Below are 21,253 nucleotides of genomic sequence, written 5' to 3' on the forward strand. Positions count from 1 at the left end.
ACAAAAAGCAAGATATTGACAAGAAATGGTAACTATTGATAAGATTAACTTGATAAATAAATAAGGCAGATGTTTTGGCTATCACTTATTGCCAAAGCAAGTCAAAGGCTTTGAAAACTGCATTCTTGTCCAGTTGTCTCTATATCGTACCTTTATATGTAACTAAAAAGTTCATAATTATTACACTTCAAAATTTAGATGAGTCATGGTTGGTGCTTTCTTTGCAGAAATTGGATGTCAATCAAAATTCCAACCACGCACTTGCTTGCTAGTCAAAAGTGTTTGTGAACAGAATTACTTGTCATTGAAGCATAAAATACATAATCATAAAATGTCATGTGTTTTTAATTTAGTTGGCTCCCAATTGCTAACATGGTTCAGTAAATCTGCTGTATGCCCGTCTCTCCTTGAACATTCCAAAATTACAGAATACTTAAAATTGCATCCTTCATTTTCAGATAGGAAGCCCATCGGCCTGTGGTCTTTAGTGGCACAGTTACTAGGATTTACCCCCTCAGGGCCAATGTCTTTTAAGGTTTATTAGAAGGTAAAAGAACCTTTGAATGAGGTCCTCGAGAGCTCCATCTTTTGCATCTAAATCTAGACCCTGAAAATGAACCACAACAGCAAAAAAAAAAAAAAAAAAAAAAAAAAAAAAAAAAAAAAAAATCCATCTCAAATCTTGTCAACCCAGACACCAGCACTGGCATATTAACTGAAATCAAAGGCAGAGAACGTCATTCAAGGAACTCACTTAAAAAGTTTGCACTGAATGACTCAATGACTGCATAATGGAGAGGATGACTTCACTGAATCCAAAACCTCCCAACAAGGACTCAAAGCACCATCCATGGCTGAAACCAATTTGGAGTAAGTGCTACAAATCGGCAGGTGCCTGCAAACCTCCACCTAGCTGCTGGACATTCAGAAGTCTCGCATACAAACTCTTCAGAGACCGAGACCTGAGTCAGAAAACAAGTTGTGCTCACCCAATAGCCTTTGCATTTAAGTGAACAAAACCTGCATTTGAGTCCCGGGGAAGGAGGACAGTTGGGTCCAGGCAGGAGGGCACCAGTACCCCTTGCGCTGCCCGGGACCAGAGACCCGGTCAAGAAGAGGGACAAGTGCAACCTGAGGCAGGTAAGCCATTGGATCCGGCTGCCAAGCCCCTCCACAGCCAGCCAGTCCTGACGCTGCATTCCTGGGAACCACGCAAGGCCAGGTCCTCCTGGAGCCCGGGCGCCCCGACAGGCCAGCAGAACCGGCAGCAGGTCAAGTGCCCTGCCCGCCTCCCGCGCCGCCCCGGCCCTGCCGCCACATGCTCCGCCGCCGGCCTGCAGCCCAGCCCAAGTCCTCCGGCTTCCGCTGCCCTCGCCCCCGTGGCCTTGGCTGCAGGCGGTCCCGAAGTGGCGGCTGCCCACCCAGTGGCTGCCGGTGGACGGCCAGCCACGCCGCATGGCTTACCTCACTTATGCCAGAAGCGCAGCTGCACGGCTGCCTGACGTGGCCCACGCACCGCCTCCGCCACCCAGGGGCGGAGTCTGCCGAAGACAGCCAATGAAAGGTCGACTTCAAGAGCTCGTCCCGCCTCCTCGGCTGGGGCGCCCGCCCCGCTCGTGCGCCTGCGCGTCCAGGCTTAGGCAGCGCACTGCCGCTGTATGGTCGGTCCACTGTGAGCGGGAGCTGGGCTGGGTTAGTCGCAGTGGTGCAGACTGAAATTCGCGCTCCGGCTGACGCTGTGGGGAGCGAGATCAAAAGATCCTGTCTGGAGATGCCACTGCACAGAGCCAGGGGGGCCTGTTGGCAGCCTGCCCCAGGGCAGCTTTGGGAGATGCAGGACAGCTTCTTAATATTTGGAGATTTTGTAAAGCGGGAGGATGGGGTGAGGGCCGGAGTACTGATAATGCCAAGGGTTCAGAAATTTTAAAAGCAGAATCAGTTTGCCTCCTGTAGCTACTGCTCAGGGCCTTCACTTCACCATTCTGTGCTGGTCCTTCTACTTGCATAGTCGTCAGGGCCCAGGAATTTCTGCTGATTTGATCTAGGAAGAACTGTTTCAAAGAACTTTACTAAGCGTGTTATTGTTGTCTAACACTTATTATAGTCAAATATTTTCTTTACGAAATGGGGAGACTTCCCACAGAAGTCTGTGACACCTGGCACAAACGCAGCAGACACAAACTGCCTTAAATAATAAAGCCGTTAAAGGGGATAGAAGTCTATTACCTGGCTGTTTCTGAAACACTGTGCACTTTTAGAAGCATTAGGAAGCTTTAAAAGAAGCCCGGGTGCCATCTCTAGAGGTTCTAATTCAATAGTTCTATCATAGGAACTTAGCAAGCAGTTTTCTAAATTAAATTTGCAAGGTCATTATTATATGTTAATAGCAAATTCTTGCTTTCCTATACGGCACCTAAGAAAAGTAATTATAGTCCACAGACCACCTCTAGATCTACCAATAACTTACAATGCTTCCTTCCATTCTGTAAGAATTTGTCTATATTAAGTGTGAACCTGCTTCTGTATTCAATCTCTTTTATCCTCAGAAATTCTGTGAAGTTTGCAATTGCCTTTTTGGTTTTATTAGTTTGTAATAATACTAATTACAAACTAACAAATTTGTTTGTAATTAGTATTATTACTAATTACTAAATTCCCATCAGTTTTCCAAATACACAAGTACAAATTTTAGGAACCTTTTAATTTTTTCTTCTTCTATTACTGTATTTCTGTTATTTTGAGACAGGGTCTCACTTTGTAGCTCTGGCTGTCCTGGAACTCTCTATGTAAACCAGGCTGGCCTTGAACTCACAAATATCTGCCTGCCTCTGCCTCCCAAGTGCTGGAATTTAAGGCATGTGCCATTACATCCAGCTTATTCCTGTGTTTCTTGAAGCTTGTTGATCCTAATTGAACATGTCAATATGTCCACAGCACTATTTTAAGGATTTCAATTTATTTAATTTGCAGGACAAATTGAATAGCAGAGTTATTTCATTTTACAAATAAAGAAACCCAGGCACAAAATGTGAAACAATTTGATCAAGGCTATGTACCTAGCTGATAGCAAAGCCAAAATTCGAACCCAAACACCCTGCTCTCAATAAATAAATAGTCTGCTTCTACAGAGTGGGTAGTTTAGGTCCTTGTGGGGAAATACTGACTCTTAAAGAATGGTGGGGAGTCTACTTTTAACATATTCTTAGCCCATTTTTTTACTTCTGTAAGAAAATGCCACCGGGCGGTGGTGGCACCTGCCTTTAATCCCAACACTCGGGAGGCAGAGCCAGGTGGATCTCTGTGAGTTTGAGGCCAGCCTGATCTACAGAGCTAGATCCAGGACAGGCACCAAAACTACACAGAGAAACCCTGTCTCAAAAAACCAAAAAAAAAAAAATCCTTAGTTAGGTGAATATATCACAAACAGCAGAAATATACTCCTTATTCTATAGGCTAGAAAGTCCAAGCAAGGAATGAACAGATTTGTCGTCTGGTGGGGGCTTGCTCCGCAGACAATACCTTCTCTGTGTCCTCACATGGCAGAAGGGCTGAAGACTCTCAAAGCCATTTTTGGTTCTTTTTTGTTTCTCCCTGATGATGCTGAAAGACCAAACTGGGGGTTTCATGTATTCTAAGTATGTGCTCTACCACTATCCTAGAACTCTCTCCCCTTAAGACCTTTCTTCCTACCCCAGATCCTCCTCTCCCAAGCTCACATCCAAAGCACTATGTAGTCAAAGTTGACTTTGACTCATAATTCTCTTGTCTCAGCCTCTCATGTGCTGGGTACATGCTTCATCGGGCCTGGTCAAACCTTTCTTATAAAAACACTAATCTCGCCGGGCGGTGGTGGCGCACGCCTTTAATCCCAGCACTCGGGAGGCAGAGCCAGGCGGATCTCTGTGAGTTCAAGGCCAGCCTGGTCTCCAAAGCGAGTTCCAGGAAAGGCGCAAAGCTACACAGAGAAACCCTGTCTCGAAAAACCAAAAAAAAAAAAAAAAACCACTAATCTCATCCATGAGGGTTGAGCCATCATGATCTGATCACCTCCAAGTGCATCCTTTCTCTCTTGCCCACCCCCTACCACACTGGGGGATAACCCAAGGCTTTGCTTGTGCTATTGGTAGGCAATTGCTCTACCACTGAGCTATGGCCTTGATACTGTTGCACTGATACCAGCTCTTGATGCTATTGCACTGGAAATTAGCTTTCAACATAGGAATTACAAGATTGAAGATGTGATCCAGAACTGTGCTGAGCCAACTTACTCCAGAGTTCAATTTAGCAGCCAGCACATTGACAAGACCAAAAGTTTACACTTTACAAAGGTATACACCTTAAAACCAGAAAGAGTTCTGGAAGCTGTCACACACAAATTTTCATTAACATGGGAATGAGATATGTAAGTTATATACTGGGCTAGAAAATGCATTGAGTTTTCATAAATGTATTCAATTTCAAAAACTACTATTTTCCAGAGACCTTTCCCCACCTGCCAGCACAAACATACCCGGATCTCCCTATGGTGCTCTGACTAGATTCAAATCTGCAATTCTCCTGTCTCATCCTCCCAGGTAGGGGATAAGGAGGTCAAAAGGTTGGAGGATGCAGAGTGGAGTTTACATTTGTTCAGGAAACCTGTAGAAGGTGATCTAGATTTCACATCAGCTTTCATAGAAATAGCCATTAAATAAACAAAATATGTTTCAAACATTGTATGTATCTCGTGTATATGCAAATGAATGCCTTGCTTTTTAAACATTTTATCACATTTATTTATTGTGGTGGGGGTGACATTCATGTGCCATTATGTGAGTGTGGAGGTCAGAGAACAACTTGTAGAAGTCAGTTCTCTTCTTCTACCACGTGGTTCCCCAGGATTCAACTCAGATCGTCAGGCTTGGTGCCAAGTGCCTTTACCTGCTGAGCCATCTCCCCAGCCCCTCCTTGCTTTTTAAAAAGTCAAGACAATGTCTATCATCTCTAAGAAGTAGGCAAGCAGACAGTATTTCTCTGTTAAGTGCCTTGTATTCTTCCTCCTGAAGTAGTTAGGCAGTTAGTTCTCTATTGTGCAAGACCCTTTAGATAAGTAGTTTTTGAAGCCAGCATAGAGGGGCCCATTGACTCTAACAACAACAAAAAAAAAAAAAAAAGGAAAAAGGAAAAAAAAAGAAAGGGAGTAAGAAAAAAATGTGTCCACTCCCAAATCATTAGCAGAACTGAAAAGAATATGCTAACAAAAAAAGACACTGTAGTCTGAATCCCGACTGTAAAGAGGTCATGTCACCCACAGCATCAAGGGAGACACAAAGCCTTGAACTTGCACCCAAGCATGCTGGGCTGACTGAGCACGCCCACACATTCATCAGCAGGCTCGGCACTGGGAGGCGAAATTCACTGAGTCATAGAAAGCCACTGTCAGCACATAACAGAAAGCAAACTCATTAGATTTAATTAGATGTGGGTGGTTCCAATTGTCCCTGTTCCATTAAAAATAAAAGCCAAAGTCCTTACACAGGCCAATTAGGCCATATATGGTTTACCTGCCCTGGGCCTTGCACCTCTATCTGCATCACACACATCATCACCTTGACCCTTCCTCCTACACCCTCCAGCTCTCTCTCCCTATTCATCCTGCTTCCTCACCCCTGCAGGAGCTTGGCTCATCCCCCAGCTCTCTTCATGACTCATTCCATTGGATCATTCAGATCTTTGCCAAGATGTTACCTTCTGGATAAAGCCTGTTCTCAGTCAGGGTCTCAGCAAGAAACAGATGGCATAATCAAATTAGGAAAATTGGAACTGCTTAATAAGGGACTATAACAGGGCTCTAGGTAGAATTTTTAAAGATCACAAGGGAAACTTAGTAACCTGGACAATCCCAAATCACCCCTTCACATAGGTAGTACAGTAAGAAGAAGCTGCATGTGTAAGATTATCTATCAAGAAGGAAGACATTTGATCAAGAAACACAGCAGACTCTAATGATGCAACAAGAAGGGGCTGAGGGAATTAATTCTCCCCTTTCCCACTCTCCTGGTCCAGTAATTCACACGGGTCAGCTCCTGGAGCTCAGTGGAAAAACAAAAAGAAGGTTTTGCCTCCATCATCGGTAACAGCTAGCTTTTGCTGTGTAACAGAACTTTAAAAAGTCATAACTATATATTCATTCTCAGGATCCGATGGGCTACCTAGGTGGTTCTTACTATCCAGGCTAGCTTTGCTAGTTCCTTTGGGGTCTGTTTATCTGTCTTCACTCAGTTTAAAGACTGATTGATCTGGGATGCTTTTAGTCACATGCCTGGTATGTTGAACAGTGTAAGGTAGAGCAGTAGGTATGAATCAGCCGTGTGTATCTATTAACTGTAGCCGATCACAGTTTTTTTTTTAAATAGGACTTATCTCAACAGTATAGCACTTCAGTTCCCAGCACTGAGCCATCTATCCCACCATCCCTGAAACCACAGATTTTTAGAACAAAAATCTCAAAGCCAGGTATGAGATATCTCCCTGCACGTTTTATTAGCCCAGAAAGCCAAAGAAGGGAAGCACCCGAAACAATACAGGCTACCGCCATTTTGAGGTTGAAAGACCAAGATCAGATAGCACCATTGATGTCAGTACTATCTTATATTCTAAAATTTCTACTTCACCAGATATCACCAAGGAAATGAAATAAGAGTAATTTTCCTTAGTTTTTTTTTTTTTTTATCCTTTTTTTTTTTTTTTCCAAGACAGGGTTTGTGTAGCCCTGGCTGTCCTGGAACTCACAGAGATCTGCCTGCATCTGCCTGTCAAGTGCTAGAATTAAAGGTGTAAGCCGCCAACACCACCCAACTATCCTTCTTGATATAATGCTTTTAATACTTACACATGTTAGGTGCTAGGTGTAGTGGTGCATGCCTTTGGTTCCATCTCATGGGAGGCAAACGCTGTGAGTTCAAAGTCAATCTGGTTTACAGAGTGAGATCCAGGTCAGGGAGGCAGGGGTGTATTGCAAGACCCTTTGCCTGAAAAAGAAGGTTCAAAGGAATCAACACCACCAAGTGGGCTAGAGGTGTCTCTGGGTGGCAGAGCACTTGACTAGCAGGCGTGAGATCCCAGGTTTGCTCTACAGCACTACAAAAACAAAGAGGACTATTAAAATGCCTTGAATATATACATGGTTCTTGTCATTCATCCATCAGTGGCCATCAGGTTATTTTCATATCCTACGTACTCATGAATAAGTAGTATAGATATCAATGCAAGACACTAATTCTATTTCCTTTGGAGATTATAACTAATATTCCCTCCCTGGGAGTAACAGAGACATCTACCCTTCCCACTAAGGTCCCCACAACAAACTGATGTATGGTAGATTCCAAAGTTCACCTAGGAGAACCAATGAGTTTATTAGGCTTCCTTACAGAGCAGCGGGTGACAGTTATGGACAAGGGCATAGGGGACTTTAAAGTAGCCACAGTGGAAGGTTTGAACCCAGAAGGGATGATGGGTTCCTAGATGGAACCCCCACCAACCTCTCCTCTTTCTTCCCCACATGTATCCTCTAACCCCTCCCCAAAAAGCACACAAAATTTGGAAAGAATGACTTACAAGTGATTGGGAGGGGTGGCTGGATACTCAGGTGAGGATCTCATGACCCTTCCTGCCCCCTCCTTATATGAGGGAAGATAAATAGTCAACAGGCCCAGGGGTGATGGTCTTTTGAGAGTGGGCCCAGCAGAACTCCTGAAGATGGTGGCAGTTTGGCTCAGAAGATAGTCCTGTACAAGGGAGATTATCCTGAAGTATAATCGCAGGTCATGAGATAGCATAATTTGCAGTGTTTGGGGGAACTTCCATAAAGGCTTTACTAAGATAGATGTATTTCCTACTCCTCTGACCCTCAAGCTGGGGATCGGGCCTCAGACACACTAGACAAGCATCTATGGCTGATTATAGCACCAGCCCTTTCAGGCTTCACATTTTGAGACAGGAACATAGTTACTCCGGCTGTCACTGAACTCATTCTGTAGATCAGGGTAGCCTTGACGTATGCTTCCTGCCTAGGACTCCCAAATAGCTGTAATTATTGGCCTCCTTCAATAGGCATGGCTGCTGGATTCTTTTTCTATTAAGGTTGGTTTGTTTGTTTGTTTGTTTGTTTTGCTATTAAGTTCCTTGAGTTTCACATATGTTTGGAATGTGAACCTCTTTTTTTTTTTTTTTTTTTTTTGGAGCTGAGGATGGAACCCAGGGCCTTGCGCTTGCTAGGCAAGCGCCCTACCACTGAGATAAATCCCCAACCCCGAACCTCTTTCATATATACAGTGTTGCAAATAATCTATCCTCTCCACAGACTGTTTCTTCAGTTGGTGAACTGTTTCCTTTGTTGTACAAACTTTCAGTTTGATACAATCGGGTTGGTCTACTGTTGACTGTGATTTTGGTGTCAAATCAAAAAAAAATTATCATCTCGACTAATTTCAAGATTTTTCCCCCCTATATCTTCTCCTAGTAGTTAGGCAGATTCAGGTCTTAAATGTGAGTTATCAACCCACCTGAATTTATTTTTTCCAATAGGATCAGATAGGATCTAATTTCATTCTTCTGCATACAGATATCAAATTTAAAAAAAATATTTAAAGAGACCATCTTTGACCCATTGTGAGTTCCTGGCATCCTTATTGAAAAACCGCTAACCACAGAGTATGAATTTATTTCTGAGATACCTGTTTGGTTCCGTTGTTCTGTTTTATACAAGTGCATATTCCTTCCCCCCACTCGCCCCCCCCAACCCCCATCTGCCTTGATTTTTGTTTGTTTGGTTGGTTTGGGGTTTTGGTTTTTGTTGTTGTTTTTTGGTTTTTGGTATTTCAAGACAGAGTTTTGCTGTGTAGCCCTGGCTGTCCTAGAACTCACTCTGTAGACCAGGTTGGCCTCAAACTCAAAGACACACCTGCCTTTGCCTCTGGAGTGCTGGGATTAAAGGTGTGCACCACCATGGCCCTGCTATAGTACATATTCTTTTGTTGCTTTTCTGGTGTTAGAGATGGAATCCAGAGTTTCAAGCATGCTAGGTGATTCTTTACTTCTGTGCCTGATCCCTCATCTGATACTACTTTGATTATTGTAGCTTTGTGATTCATTTTGAAATCAGGAAGTACAATGTCTCTCACATTGCTCTTGCTTGGAATTGGGGGCCCTTTTATGGTTCAATATAAACTTTAGGATTTTCCCAGGCGGCGGTGGCACACACTGTAGCTAGAGTTTTCCTACCTGGCCCACAGTCAGGACAAATCTCTCTCACCTGCCAGTCCCACAGCCACTCAGACCCAACCAAGCAAACACAGAGACTTATATTGCTTACAAACTGTATGGCCATGGCAGGCTTCTTGCTAACTGTTCTATAAATCTATACCTTGCCACATGGCTCGTGGCTTACCGGCATCTTCACATGCTGTTTCTCATCATGGCGGCTGGCAGTGTCTCTCTGACTCAGCCTTCCACTTCCCAGCTTTATTCTCCTCCTTGTCCCGCCTACACTTCCTGCCTAGCCAATGGCCAATCAGTGTTTTATTTATTGACTAATCAGCAACACATTTGCCATACAGAACATCCCACAGCAACACACCTTTAATCTCAGCACTCAGGAGGCACAGCCAGGCGGATCTCTATGAATTTGAGGCCAGCCTGGTCTACAGAGTGAGATCCAAGACAGGCACCAAAACTACACAGAGAAACCTTGTCTCGAAAACAAACAAAACAAAAAAGTAGGATTTTAATTTCTACTTCTATAAATAATATTCTTGGGATTTTTCATAGAGATTATATTAAATTTGTAGATTATCTTGGAAAATGTGCCAATTTTGGTGATATTCCTCCGATCTGAGAAACCACTATATCCTTGCATTTATATGTATCTACTTTCATAAATGTATTTTAATGAATGGAAATTTCTTTCTCATTTGCATTGAGATCCCAAGAAATGCTGTTAGAACTATAGTTTGAGCATAAAAAACGTATCATCTGCAAGTTTTTGTAGAAATGAAAATCTTGCCTTTTAAATCTCTGATGGCACAGTGAACATATTAAGCAGCTTGACATTACATATAATGGAAACAGCAGTAGTTGTTTAAATGGCTTTATCATAGATTGAGATGTTCGTATAAGTTGTATTTGCCTTGTGATTTCACATTGAGAAACATAATCGAATCTGAAGGGAAAGTTAATTTTCAAAACCATTCCTGTTCACTAATAGTGATTGAGACGAGTTTTTCTGCTGGGCATTGTGGCACATGCCCTTAATCCTCACACAAAGAAACAGAGGGAGACAGATCTCTGTAGTTCAAGGCCAGCCTGGTCTACACAGTAAGTTTCAGGCCAGCCAGGGCTACACAGTGGGACCCTATCTCATAAACAAAACAAAACAAATAAAAAGAACAACAAAACCTGTGTAACTGGTTAGACACTTTCTGAAAACCACCTGCCATCACTAACATTTCCCTGGGCTGTGTCCCTGGCCTTCCATGCCTTCTCTGCTCCGTGAATGTTTAGCACTATCAGTCCCAGTGCATCTCAGCAAACAGTGCTTCAGGTTGTACTGACTTAGTACCTTTTCAAAAACACGCTCACCAGGGGCACTGTTGGCAAATGGGAGAATGCCACTCTCCTTTGGGGACGTGGCTGCTAGTAGGTTGCCCTACCCTAGTGGATGGCACCATGCCCACACGCATATGGGCAGCACTAATTGGGCTCATGGGAATTATTAATAACAACAACAAAAAAGGAAGACATGAAGTCGGAGTGGGGGCCCTAGGGGAAGTCAGAGAGAGGTAGTAGTTGATAGATAGAATCAAAATATAATTGTATAAATGTATATAACTTTCAAAGAATAAATAAAAACATTTTTAAAAATATTGACTCATAATTGTTCTACCCAGATAATTTATAGAATCAAAACTCTTCAACATTTTAAACCCAACATTGACTCCTTTGAAATATTTTTATATATTTTAATTACTTTTATTTATAGAGGGATATGCATGTGCCATGACACAGGTGTGGAAGACAGAGGACAACTTTCGGTAGTTGGTTCTCTCCTTATACCATGTGGGTCCCAGGAACTGAACTGAAGTCGTCAGGCTTGGCAGCAAGCCTCTTTACCCCCTGACCCATGGCACCAGCCCCAGAATCAGTTTCTGTAATAACATTGATAATATCTGTCAATTTATCAAGAGCTCAAGAACACCAATTAAGATTGTTTACTTTGTTTTGCTTTGTTTTTTTTTTTTGGTTTGGTTGGTTTTGTTTTTAATGTTTTAATTTGACTTTGTGTGTGTGTCTGTGCATGTGAATGAGTTGCTCACAATGGCCAGAAGAGGGGGTAAGAGTCCTTGAAGCTGAGCTTAGCCATCATTCCTAAACTCCCTGCCTTGTGTACTGGGAACTGAATGCAGGTCCTCTTCAACAGGGCTGTGTGCTTTTCACCACCGAGCCATTTTTCCAGCCCTCGTTTTCTTGCTGTGGTTTTGTTTTGTTTTGAACTGGCCATGGATGTTGCTCCTGCTGTAACTCTTGGAGTTCTCACTGAGGGGTTAATAGTCTGAAACTCTCCATCAGCAAACAGCTTTCATTTCATGGCTAACAAAGGCATCACTCCAAAACGTTCTTTGGTTTCAGTTTTTCCTTATTTTTAATTTTTGTGAAGAAATCATGCTGCAGTGAGATGGTCCGGCATAAATGCTGTTATTTTTCTCACATTTTCCCTCCTGCAAACTGGAAGCACTGGGTGGAATCTGGAAGAATGAATGTACAGGGCAGTCTTTTGTATATTTGTGGGTCACTGTCCAATAAGCTCATAGCACACTTTGCTATTTATATATAAATATAAATATAGCAAAATATTCACACTCTACTGTATTAAAGGCAGGTTCACTTCCCTCTGTTTTCCTGGGGAAGAACTCAAAGCCCCAGATTTCTTTTTCTTTCCTTGACGTGACAGGATGTAATAAACTGGATTGTATTTTTATTGTTGTTTTTTTGTTGTTGTTTGTTTTTCGAGACAGGGTTTCTCTGTGTAGCTTTGCGCCTTTCCTGGAACTTGCTTTGGAGACCAGGCTGGCCTCAAACTCACAGAGATCCACCAGAGTGCTGGGATTAAAGGCGTGTGCCACCACCGCCCGGCTGTATATTTTATTTTTTAATGTAAAAGCCATCTTAATCCACTAAGCCAGAGGGGCGTGTCTTTGGCCCACAGACTGTAGTTTGCCTGCCCTTAACTTACGCCAGTCATGGACTCTCTTACTTCTCTTCGCCAGGTACTTGCTCTACACCATTGCAGTAAGATATGGCTGTGTGGTTAAAGTGTTTACCCTATGAGACTTACTGAAACAAGTTTCTTTTACACAGGACAAAAAGTGGGCCTTACAAAGAAGTAAATTTGTTCTTGATTCTGACTTTCGTTCTTAGACAATGTGTATAAGAGGAGTTGATGACCTTGCTGCTTCTTGGGATATGTTCTGTGCCTACCTCTACCTCAGATTCTGATGGGATCTTTGACCCCACTCAGTAAGGCACTTACATGAAGTAAGGGGGGTGGGGAGAATCGAAGGAATCATTTCACTCCTGCTTTTCAAATTTCATGAATTTTATCTTAAAGATTAAACAAACAAAAAAAAAAAAAGGAAAAGTCTACTTTTCTGAGTCAGACTCTGAAGGGTGGGCAGACCCAGAAAAGCATCATGGCCACTGGCCTCCGGGGACTTCTCCCTAGGGAATGAGAATTCTGGGAAGGAAAAGCACAGTATCTCTAAAGGGATAATTAGTCTGCCTATCTGTTTAACATGGCCTAAGGTGAAACTGCCTCCCTTGAAGTGCTCCCTCCTTCTGAGGGGTGGTTCTTTAGCCAGATTCCCGACCCTGCCCAACTGGAATGTTCTATTTCCACCCAGGCCAGACATTCTATTCTTTGGATCAGAAGTTTTGCTTCGGTGGGCCTTTATTGCTATTCTAACTTTTAAGGAAACTTGAACCCGACCAGGCAAAGAAGAGAACTGTAAGAAATTAGTCATCTTCGTAGTTCTGCATTAGTGCTCCATGGCTCAGGCTTCTCTAGCAGCAGGGGAAGTGTTTATTAATCAAGATCCAAGGAGCCCTCAGACTCTAGTCTCTGCGGCCAGCTCTGCCCTTTCCCAGCACCAAGTGATGTCTGTTCGAACTTCACAACCTCAGGTCTCATTTTACGCAACCTAGTCCAGCCCAGCTGTGGACCTGAAAGAGACACAAGGCCTCTGAAGAAAGAAACCACCGAATTAAACATCCAAGAGCAAAGAAATAAAAACTCTTGCTTCTCCCTCCCACCTCGCAGGCTCTCACAGGACTCCCATTAGCTGAGTGTAACTGCAAGTCGGAAGGCTGGGGAGTCCTTCTCACGTAGTTCCGACGGCAGTTCAGACAGCACCTCGACTGGGAAAAGGATGGGCACTGAAGTCTGAGTGAGGTTACTACTGCTTTTGCTAGACATTTCACTCTAGTCCAGAGTACTGCTACTCTCTAGCCTCTGTTAGCTTTTCCTTTTATTTTTTATTTTAGCTTTGCCGTTCTACCTCATTACAAAGCATAGGCTGGTTCAGATGTGGAAGGTAAGCTGCTCAGAGTCAGTCACTTCACTGGCTCCTGACAGCTCCAATGACCACCACTGGGTCTATTCACCAGCCATTCCTGTTGCCCCGTAATCCCACCATAGGAGGATGTGTACAACCTGTAGACTCTATTCCAATTCCTTTCCTTCCCACAACCCCTTGAGTTTGTTGTTGTTTTTTTTTAACATCGAATTAAAATGGAAATAAAAAAAACAACAGTTTTGTGCTTCTGGGCCTGTTAGCTGAGATCCTCTATAAAGACAGTAGAAGCCCTGAGGGACTTGCTATCAGCAGGGGTGTTCTTTTGCACAGAGTAATAATTCCAACAGATAAAGCAACTTTACTTATGTCAATAAACATTAAAATGTTTCTGCTTCATTTATACTTCTAAGTAGGTTAAGAGGGTACCTTTCATTTTGCTTTTCTTTCTATCCAGTTGTTAGAATGAAGCCATTAGAGACCAGATAAGCTGAGGTCACTAGCCCTTCCTCAGAATTAAATGCTACAAATTTTCAGCATGAACTCTCAAACTGAGGAGAGCAAAGATAACTTTGTGATGCCAATTCAAAGACTTCATTCTGACTTTCTGAATTTTTTAATTTTTGCTATATATTGGAGATTGACCTTGAACTCTTGATCTGCATGCCCTTACCTCCCAAGTACTGAGATTACAGATGTGTATAACCCAGCTCAGATAACACAAATGTCTTAGTTAGAGTTTCTATTGCTGTGAAGAGACACCATGACCATGACAACTCTTATAAAGGAAACCATTTAATTGTGACTGGCTTACAATTTCAGAGGTTTAGTCCATTATCACCATGGCAAGAAGCGTGAGAGTATGCAGGCGGACACAGTGCTGGAGAGGTAGCTGAGGAGTCCTACATCTTGATCCTCAGGTAGCAGGAAGAGGCTGAGACACACTGGGCCTGGCTTGAACATCTGAGACCTCAAAGCCCACCCCCACACTGACGAATTTTCCCTAACAAGGTCATACATCCTAATAATGCCACCCCATATGGGTGTATGGGGACCATTTTATTCAAACTACCACAACAGACAAAGCATGTGCATGTGTGTGCTCAAGTATGTGTTTGTATGTGTATGGGCACTATAGGACATGTGTGGAGATTACAGGAAAACTTTTGGGATCCAGTTCTCCATCATGTAGGTGCTGGGAAGGGAACTGTGGCTATCAGTGCCTTTACTTCAGTGGTTCTCAACCTTCCTAATGCTGTGACCCCTTAATGCAGTTCCTCATGGTGTGGTGACCCCCAACCATAAAATTATTTTCATTGCTACTTCATCACTGTAATCTTGCTATTGTCATGAATTGTAATGTAAATGTTTTTGAAGACATGGTTTTGCCAAAGGGGTTGTGACCCACCGCTTGACAACTATCGTTTCACCATCCAGGCCATGCCTGAGTTACAACTCTTTCTTTGTTTATAGTTTTCTTCTCTTTTCTTTGGAGTTTATGGGAAAATTCCCCTCAAAAAACTTTTTATTCCTGGTCTAAAATTCTCTTCACTTCCTTCCCTGTGTTGGAAGCGAGTATTTGCAGTGTCACACAAAGAAACATATAAACAAAGTGAAAGTCACCTGGCAGTGCGAACTCTTTTTGCAGAAATGGTGCTCCATGACCAAACCCAGGCTAGCAAGCACAGCAAAGCAGGACAGTCACTTGGTTCTTTTCTAAATCTGGTAGTGACTGTCTTTCCCCCACAGGCTGAGTTCCGACCTCGGCTTTTGTAAGTTTTAAAAGAATCAGTGCAAAGGAAAGGAAGGAAACAGAGAAGGGGTCAGCCAGGCCAAATTCTAGGAATACAGCAGGGCCTTTGCTTAAACAGAAGTCTTTATCAGATGGGGGATATTAAAAGATTTTCATAAGTGTTTTGTCTGTGTGTGTGTGTGGGGGGGGGTGCTTATGTGATACTGGCCCTTGGCTGACTAGCTACCTTTGATAGAAAAATAAATTCTGACACATTAATAGATCCTTTCTCTTATTTTCTTATTTTGTTTTCTTTTTTAACTTCCTTTTTATTTATTCTTTGTGTCTTTCACATCATGCATCTCAATTCCATTCATCTCTCCATCCCTTCGTATCCACCCTCTCCCCTTGCAAACTCCCCCCAAAATAAAATAAAGTAAAATTTAAGAGAAAAGAAAAAAAGAAGAAAGAAAGAAAAATCTCATTGTGGAAGCTGTTCTGTGACACAGTGAGTCACACAGTGTACCCTTTAGTCCATATATCTTTACTTGCAAGCATTCATTGCAAAGAGTCATTGGTCTGGTTTGAGGTCTCTAGTTTCTGCTACATACCGATACTGGGCCCTCAGTGGGACTCTTCTTGGATATCCTGTTGTTGCTCTGTATAGAGTACTAACTAATTCTAAAAAAAAAAAAAAAAAAAGGCTTCAATTAGCTGCCTATACATGTCTTTGTGTTTGAGTCTCTTATCAGTTTTCTTCAGGAAATCACAGCCAGGCATAACATCAACTGACGTCTCCAGGAAGAAGAGGGGCCCCACAACAAGAATAATTCCACATGGACAATAATAACACTACTAAGCTGACAAACATCATCTAGAGATCAGCTTTGGACTACAAAGTGCTCAGAGCAATTTTGAGAGGGCTAGCTGAAATGATCCAGTTTCAAAGACTACTTGAATAAGGACTTGAGATAAACCCTGAACTTTGGCATTATGCACAGACTGGATAACAAAGGATATAGCTACCTTTCCTAGAATTTGACAATTAACCCAAAATTTTTCTTTTCAGAATAAAGATACCTTTGCCCATACCCAACAGGAAGCAATTTTAAGAATATGACGCCCACATTCCCAAAGAGGTGGTGTGGGGCGGGTAGTTTTTTGGTCTTTTTTGTGGTTTTTTGGTCTTTTTTTTTTTTTTTTCCGAGACAGGGTTTCTCTGTATAGCTTTGTGCCTTTCCTAGAACTCTCTTTGGAGACCAGGCTGGCCTCAAACTCACAGAGATCCGCCTGCCTCTGCCTCCCGAGTGTTGGCATTAAAGGCGTGGGCCACCACCGCCCAGCCTGTTTTTTGGTCTTTTAATGGGTTTTGGGTTTGGGATAATTTTCATTGTTTAGGAGGGTTGGCTACAAGTTGTTGTTAAGGGTTAGGAAAAGGGCTAAGCAAAGGAGTTAGATTTAAGGTTCTTGTTTAAAAAAAAAGAAAGAAAGAAAAAGACAATTACTAGTTTTAAATACTTTACATTGGATTGGATTTTTTTATATTGTATACAAATTATATATAGAGAGATTGATATTGTTAGAAAATGCTATACGTATATTTCTAATTTTGTTCAAGATATTGTACTTATACTGTTCATTTAACAATATAATGCAATTTGCTGATCCTTGAATGTTATTATTACCAACTATTAGGATATAAAGAAATGAAAGTTAGTAGTTAGACATTATAATAGAACTTGTAGTCATATTAGGTATGTTTTCAAGATCCAGCAGATATATTTTAGATAGACAGGTCATCTTCAAACCCTTCAGAGATCTAAAGAATATGGCATTTAAAATGTTTTAATAACTTAGAAAATTTTTCTTTTTTGTTATGACTCTGAGACATGTCGGCTCCTGGCAGTACCAATCTACTTCAGAGAAAATATGGGCATTGAAGAAACTGCATATGGAGTTAACTTCACTGTGGCAAAAGTTAGCCACTGGACAACAAAGTATCCTCGAATCAACTGCTGACAAACAGGACAAAATGGATAGACAGGGCATGAAACAAAGGATTACCGATTCTTGCCAAGACAAGTGTGGTTGTGGCTTTATCAAAAGGCATCTTCTGAGGCCAGGATAATATGGCACCATCCCCAAAGTCACCTTTGCAATCCGGAAAAGGTACAGTGCCCTTTACTTCGAAGGCAGCTGAACAGGCAGTGGGCTGATGGCTTCTGATGTGCAGTGGAACAGTTATTCTTGAAAAGTAACTAAGCTCACACATCTCAATAGTAGACTGGCATTTAATAGAGGAATGTGGAGAAGAATGGGATACCAAGATGAAGCCACACACACACACACACACACACACACACACACACACACACACACACCAAGAAGAATGGACAGCTGAATTAAAAAAAAATCAACAATTTCCAGAATTTAAAATCCTGAATCATGATATGACACTAGTGGAATTCAGGTGTTTCTAGTACATGGACTGATCTCACCCAATGTGAGGTGAAACTGTTGACCTCGTGTACATCCTACTTCACAAATGAGTCTGTCATATACACTAAGCCTATAGGCTGAAGATGATGTCCCAACACTGCAGAGAAACCTCAGGTGACTGTCCAGGCAGCTGGCTGTTTCTGCCAACTCACATTTTTTTTTGGAAGCTGCTTGCACGCACTTCTTGTTTTTATTTTTTATTAGGTAATATTATTTCCTTCTTGGGTCTCTGAGGGAGTTGAAGATTAGTTAGTTATAGTTGAAGATTAGTTAGGATAGAAAGTGAATCAGGTACATTTTGGACTTACCAAAATAGGATAGATAATGGAATTATTTTCCTGAATTTGTCAAATGCAAATGGACTAGACATTGTTTAAGTATTTATTGCTTGTATATATGGTACATAGTTATTGTACTTTTGTATATAGTTTTTCTTAGTTATAACTTTTTTCCTTTTTTCTTTTTATTAAAATAGAATAGGGGAAATATGGTGATATTTTATTTGTACTGAAATGTGATTTTATTTGTATGTTAATAAATAAAGTTGCCTGGGGGTCAGAGCTGATAGCAAGCCATAGCATAAGTCTGGCAGTGGTAGCACATGCCCTTAATCCCAATCACATGACAGGCAGATCTCTGTGTGTTCAAGGATACCACCAGCATGGAGACACATGCCTTTAATCTCAATACCAACATTAGAAGACCTGGAGGTCTGTATAGATGGGCAGTGATGAGGAGGTCATGTGGTTGGGTTTACAACCAATGAGAAGGCAGAACAGAAAGTCTATAAAAAGACAGATACACAGGAAGTAGTGCTCTTGCTGAGGAGAAGGACAGCAGCGGCAGTGAAGGGTAAGGTTTTTAGCTCTTAGCTATTGCTCTGACCTCTTGGGCTATTAACTCTGCATTTGGCTCTGTGTTTCTTATTTAATAAGACTGTTCATCTACAGCCCTGTGTCATGGAGATGCTGCAGGATTGATCTGCAGGACCTGCCCCTTCATGTGCTCAAGTAGATCATAGATAGGGTGAATGTTGGTGTGGGCCAACTCATACCCAGTTTTGGGTATGGGTAGTTGCAGTGTTGGTCAGCCTGCCAGCTCTCCCCAGTCCCCACCACCAGGGTGAGTCTCTAACATTGCCCTGGCTAGTTTACCCTATGCAGTAACAAGCAAGCGGCAGGACAAGTTCTCCTGCTTTTATGCCCTCAGGGTTGGCTCACCCACACCTACACCACCAAGGCCAGGCAAGGTGCAGGGGCCACTTTCCAGAGTGTTGCAGCTGGTGAGGGGTAGGGACAGCTCTCCCGCTCTTATGTCCTCAGGGCCAGCTATCCCACCTGTCACAAGCAGTGAGGGGTGGGAGGGTTGGGTGGGATGGAGGGCATCTGTTCCTTGTCTGTGCTACCATATGCCAGACAAGGGATGGGCCAGATCTCTCATGCTCATGTTTTTGGGGTCAGCTCACTTGTGCCCTGTCAACAGGGTCAGATTTACTGTGCTGCCTAGGTGAGGTGCAGGGCCTGTTTTCCTGAGGGTTGCACCTGGTGACAGAAAGGGTCAGCTCCTTCATTTTCCACAGGTGGTGAGGGGCAAGGGCCAAAGAAGGCATCTCTCCCTCACCCATGCTGCCACATGACAGATGAGTAGTAGGGCCAACTCTGCCATGCTCCCACCCTCAGGGCTGACTAATCCCCACTTAACAGGGTCAGCTCTACTGTGTTGCCCAGGCAAGGTGTGGCGGCCTCTTCCCCGAGTGCTGCAGCTGGTGAGGGGCAGGGCCAGCTCTCCCACTTTCATGACCTCAAGGCTCGCTTTCCCACCTGCCACAGGTGGCAAGGGGCAGGGGTGGGTGAGCATCTTTCCCTTCACCATAGGCCGATGAGGGGTGGGGCTAAATCACCCATGTTCACATTCTCAGGGTGGCTCACCCACACCCCTGTCTACAGGGTCAGCTCTACTGTGCTGTCCAGGTGACAGGCATGACCCATTCTCCTGATGCTGCAGCTGGTGAGGGTCTGGTTCAGCTTTATTTCATTTTCTTAGCTTAATGTTTTCCTAGCTTTCTAAGAAAGTTGAGTCTGATTATACACATCTGAAACCCTGGAAATATAGAGATTCAGGCAGTATTTGCAGTTCAAAGCCAGCCCAGGCTACACAGTGAGATGCTGTCTCAAAGAACAAAGGAAAAAGAAACAAACAAACAACATTTTTACAAAGATAGAGTTAAAGATAAATAATACTTATAAAGACGTATTCTCAGTTACTCTCTAGTGTTGTTATGGAGAAATCTGATTTATTTTGACATAGTTCTCAGATAGCTGTGATAGTCAATGTGTCTCAAGTTTAGGTTACACATTTCTCCTCTTATAATTTTTTGTTTGTCCGTTTTTCAAGACAGGGTTACCCTATGTAGCCCTGGTTGTCCTGGAACCTGCCCTGTAGACCAGGCTAGCCTCAAACTCAGAGATCCTCCTGCCTCTGCCTCTCAAGTGCTGGGATTAAAGGCATGTACACCACCTACTGGATCCTCTTACAATTTTTAAAGCATTCTGGTAATATTTTCTTTGAAATGTCAACTAGAATGTGAATTATTTGAAAGCAGAAAACATGTCTTAAAAATAGTTCATGACCCTCAGCTTTTTAAAATCTTTTCAATGCTGGGAATAAATGCCAGTTCCTCTGGAATTCTAGGAAAGCATTCTACCACTAAGCTACACTCCAGCCCCAACACAAAGTTTGATAGAATAATAAATGTTTTTCAAGTGATTAAGGACAGATGGCAGATGTGAGGATTATATACCTGCAGGTCAAGTCTGTTCATTGTGTTCATAGGATAGCCTGTGACAGGTGATGTGGAAAACTGGTAGTATATTTCATTCAGAAAAAGGTTTGTTTTTTTTTTTTTTTTTTTTTTTTTTTGTTATTTGAGCAGGGTCTCACTCTGTGGTTCAGGGTGCTGGGATTATAAGCATGAGCCACCAGGCCAATGAGAAGGCTCCTTAGGTAACATAACATGCACAAGGCTCTTGTTTTTATCTCTAACATTGATGGGAAGGAGAAGTTCAAGATATCACAAATTTGGGCTGGAGAGATGGCTCAGTGGTTAAGAGTACCGACTGCTCTTCCAGAGGTCCTGAGTTCAATTCCCAGCAACCACACTGTGACTCACAACCACTTGTAATGAGCTCTGGTGCCCTCTTCTGGCCTGCATGGACACATGCAGGCAGAATACTGTATACATAATAAATAAATAAATCTTTTAAAAAAAGAATTAAAAAAAAGATATCACAAATTCAAGATATTGCTGTCAAGCTTGATGACTTATGCTTGATCCCTAGAATCTACACACTGGAAGAAGAGAATGGACTCTTACAACTGACCTCATTCAAGTTTTATAGAGATCAGGTTTGATTTGGGG

The 21,253-nt window shown here is 42.5% G+C and overlaps 1 pseudogene; it reads right to left on the reverse strand.

The window, feature by feature from the left end:
- Positions 1–1,571: 1,571 nt before the first annotated feature.
- LOC128097004 (LYR motif-containing protein 4-like) overlaps positions 1,572–21,253 on the reverse strand; it is a 55,191-nt pseudogene continuing 35,509 nt past the window's right edge.

The sequence above is a fragment of the Peromyscus californicus genome, unplaced genomic scaffold, assembly GCF_007827085.1.
Source record: "Peromyscus californicus insignis strain IS unplaced genomic scaffold, ASM782708v3 Scaffold_5__1_contigs__length_169319896, whole genome shotgun sequence".
Classification (NCBI taxonomy): Eukaryota; Metazoa; Chordata; class Mammalia; order Rodentia; family Cricetidae; genus Peromyscus; species Peromyscus californicus.